Source organism: Lygodium microphyllum, unplaced genomic scaffold, assembly GCF_053477565.2.
Source record: "Lygodium microphyllum isolate KBCC unplaced genomic scaffold, Lygodium_microphyllum_v1.1.10 scaffold_132, whole genome shotgun sequence".
Lineage (NCBI taxonomy): Eukaryota > Viridiplantae > Streptophyta > Polypodiopsida > Schizaeales > Lygodiaceae > Lygodium > Lygodium microphyllum.
The window spans coordinates 226,376-231,001 of NW_028229615.1; positions in this window are offsets into that span (position 1 = coordinate 226,376).

A 4,626-nucleotide genomic window follows, 5' to 3' on the forward strand; every position below is an offset into this window, starting at 1 on the left:
CTAAGATCATCATTATTTTCCTGCACCTTACCCTTTCCCTTTTCATTGCACTTGTTATCATACATTTTATGGCATTGTGGCCAAATATAACCCTACTTCCCATAATAATGACAAGTCAATGCATACTTACATCCACGGAACTTATTGTGAGACTATCCACGTAACTAACAGTGAGACTACTGAGAGTCTCTCCCATGGCATCATTACCACTCCTATCATTATTGCCTCTAAGTATCAAAGCATGAGAACTATGTGAAGTATCAACATTCTTCTGTTAACCTCTTCATTCAATAATGCACCCTCTACATCCTACAATTTCATCCCATCAACTGGCATATTTGCATACATAGTAGTATAGAATGTTTCCATGACTCAATTAATGTAACCAAAAAGAACAAGGGGGAAAGATTATCCTTAAAGTTAATCCCCTATGAAAAAAGGTGGCTAAAAATAGAATGAAACTCATTTAAGTAAGCAAACATGGAAGTTTCCTTCTTCATACAAAGGTCCATGAGTTGCTTCAGTTAATCCATCTGAGGGATAGAGCTCTGCTTATCATAGATATTACAAATCTTGTCCCAGAACTCCCAAACTATAGAAAACCTGCTTAGAGAGTGACAAAATTATTGTAGATTTATATAACTCATCGAATTCAATCCAACCCTTTGTATCAAAGCATTCAAGCTTTACACCCTCATGTTGAAATGGCTTAATCTACACTTTTTGCACCAAAACCTGCCATATATGTGCCTTTCAATAGCTATAATTAGTGCCATTCAATTTGTTAATGTTAAAGATAGCATTGACATTTGATCCACCAGCCATAATGCAAGAAATGAAAGCACACTCCAAGACAAATAGGTTGTTATAAATGACAACAAAATAGTCCAAAAACAACAAAAAAAGAACTACAAAGAGTAGAGCTATCCACTAACTACCAAAGAGTGATGGTCAAGTTGAAGCATCTAAACTCATAAATTATGCGTAAACTTGTAATTATATCATGCTAAAAATTATTATAGTAATAAAACAAAGTCGAGTGTGAGCAATCAATTGATAAAAACCAATCTGCAAACTACTAGGTAAAACATGCAAGAAGCAAGGTACATATGAGCCACTAACCATACAACCGGTACCAAGAATTATCAAACTCAATGTGTCAGAGTGGAATACATCCAATAGACATAACTATCATGCATATAGTAGGTCTCAATATAGCAGAAGAGAACTGCTAGATACACAACTAACTGAGCAAGTGTAACGAAAGCTCAATACATAGACAAAGAAGGAGTATGCATCGCTGACAACAACTTGACAAAGGTAGGTGTTGGGCTCAATGCAAAGATCAAATCAGCCCACTGATGAGTAACTACATCAAATAAGCATCAAAAGAGCATGTACGTGGCTCAATGAGTCCCACTATCCTAATGAAAGAAGCTCAACTATATAATTCCAAAGCTTTGCTCAAATGCAAAATATCCAAGTAGCTCAAGTGACTCCCACTGGAACAAAACCGAATTTCAAATGAGCAATGCAAGCTCAAAACATTAAGTACATGGCCATCCAGAATCCAAGATACATTGGCATATAGCTAGGAGTCATAACATCTAAGTAAATCTTCAAGCCCATAACATCAATGATGAAAGTAACTGAAGCATAAAACCATAGCTCCAAAGCATCTAATGTAGCTCAAAAGAGAGCCTTAAATGACACCATAAACATTGCCAAGCCCATACATCAGTGCCAAATATGCACATAAGCATATGTCATACTTGAGAAGCATGTAAGCCTTCAATGCATAAGTCTTTCAAGTTAAATGCTTGCTATTCAAACACTGTTCTGCAATAAAACCCTACATAAACTGAGCTACTTGGGCGATTGTAGGGGGTCGGAGGAAATTTTGGCTGAAGGTAATGACCTTGAGGATCTATTCAAAATTGATACGGCTTCCATTCCATCTTGGTATGATGCCATAATGCACTATCTATCTACAGGAGAGACTGAAGCCCCTTTGTCAAAGGCTGAGAAGAGGAAAATTAAACAATAGGTTTTGAAATTTGCCTTGATTGTTGGAACATTATATCGGTAAGGGGTGGATGATGTTTATCACCGATGTGTTATGCCTAATGAGGTTCCATTTATCTTGGAAGAGTGTCATGACTTCACTTGTGGAGGACACTTTGTTGGAGGGTTGACTACACAAAAAGCTTTAAGAGCTAGACATTGGTGGTCATCCATTTTCCAAGATGCATTTGCATATGTCAAGAGATGTGATACATGTCAAAAAGACATGATAGTAGGGAGAATTGGAAGTGCATGTTGACCTCTATTATGGATATACTACCATTCGAGAAGTGGGGCATTAATTTTGTGGGTCCTATTACCCCGTCATCCTCTATATAGAAGAGGTATATCATAGTGGCAATTGATTATTTTACAGAATGGTTAGAAGCAGGAATGACAAGGAAGGATAATGGAAAGGAGATTGGTAGCTTTCTATTGCTTGAGCAGATTATAAAGCAGTAGCACTTGCCTACCTATGCATATTAGTGACCAGAAGACACATGCCTTTGACACATTTATTGATGATGGATTTAACTTTAATATCTTTACACACGATCATTGGACCCTCATTGGTTAGCCCCAACTATAGCCTACTAACACTAAACTCGACCTGTTTGGGGGACAGCCTTATTTATTGTTGGGAAAGTGCAAAATAGAGATCTCTATCGAGACTGAAATCCTAGCATGATCTTTTATGTGTATCCTAACACTAAGTCCATTGGTAAGGAATTATTGCTAGGATAAGCATTTAAGAAACAATTACACTATATTGTCGACTATGACTTGCAGTGCATTCATCTCGCCATTGGCAATGTTTGAATAGTGACAGCTTTTAGCAAGGGCAGTGCGACTCCATCGAATCCTATGGTGCCATCTGTAGAGGAACATAGTGCAAGGTCTAAGGAGGGGGGTCATGACTTGTCCCACCCTGCTAGGACAAACTGTGACTGCAACCCAAAGGAGACACACCTAAGATCACTGAGAAGCAACTCGAACGGGTGCCCAAATGAAAACTACAATTTCCTAGAAGCCAAACTACATGAACCCATAACCACAAAACCTCATGCCCTAGGCCTAGGAGACAAAGTTAGCACTATAGAAGCAAACGAATAGTTAAGCTACAATGGGTTCCCAAAGACTTATTGTACACTCAAGGCTACTATAAAGTGGCAACAATTGGATTTGGTTGCCCAAGACTATGAGCAGCACAGATGCCCCTTAATCCAAGCCCTCTAGCCCATCTCCACAAAATGGTAAGCCATCCAGGAATGAGAAACCAATCGACTCGACTCAAAAAGCACCAAACCCATAGAATCTCAATGAGTCTATTAACCAAAACCACAACTAGGTGCCCCTAGACCAACTCAACCTGACACTCCAAGTGTCCCAACTACTCCACACGTAGAAATCAACGCATCACGTGAACCCCAAGAAGAACCCATCAAATAAGTGGCCACTAAACACCCTACTGACCAATCCACGAAGTAGGCATCAGTTCCTAAGCTATCCAAAAGTCCAACAACCTCCCGCCCTGCAAGCCTTACACCCTCCTATGAGCATACATATATCCTTACCTTGGCCTCGGACGTAGCCATGAATATGGGGATAACTTAGTCACCTGCATTAGATAATTTGACACCACCTTCACCATGCTAGCTAGGAGCTATGAATAGCTAGGACTTAGGCCTCCTAGATGAGTCGTTAGTAGCAAATGTATGCTCCTTGCCCTACATCTGGAAAGAATCTGAATTCATGTTTCTCAAGATTCCCATGGTAGCTAAGGAATTGATTGCCAAAGATATCTCTCGAGAGCAAGCTCGCAAACAATTGTTGATCACATCCTATAGCAGGAGCAAAGTCTTTGCAATAAGTTAGGAGCGACAAGAGCTGAAAAAGCTAGCCAACTCTAACTCTTCTTTTCTGTGCATAAATGGTACGCTCTTCATCTCCAATGGAAACAAAAGGGCTGCCAAATTATGATGACCAATGCCGAGCAAAGAGGACCAGCAGTCAAATACTTTGAGTATGATCCAACCTATGTGGCTCCTACCTCGTTCAGAGTATTGGCCATCGATTGCAATCAACTGTTAGAGGAACACATTACGGCCCACTCCCATTTGATTGAATCATAACCGAGGAAGAACTGCACATCGCTAGTCGATGAACTCTGGTGACTTCCTAACTGATGTCCTAACTTACATTACACACATAGGCATTAGACCTCATGGCATGGACCATCACGCTACCCACTTGGAGTATAACCCAAACTTCTACGATTGGCTCATGATGAAGTAAAGCATAGCAAGCATGTGCTTAATGCCCTTAACCATTCATCCTCCAATCCTAGGAAAGATTTTCATCACTCCCATGTGGAGGAGGGGGTTAGGTGGAAAAGAAGGCATGAATTGAACCTTAAACCGAATTTTAAAAGCAAAAAAGACATACAAAAGTCAATTTCTACTTAAGGAAAATTCTCATGAAATTCTTATTTGGATTTTGTGGACTACTTGAAGCAATATTCTGTACTTTAGTATTTCACCTTTCCATAGCATATATTCATGA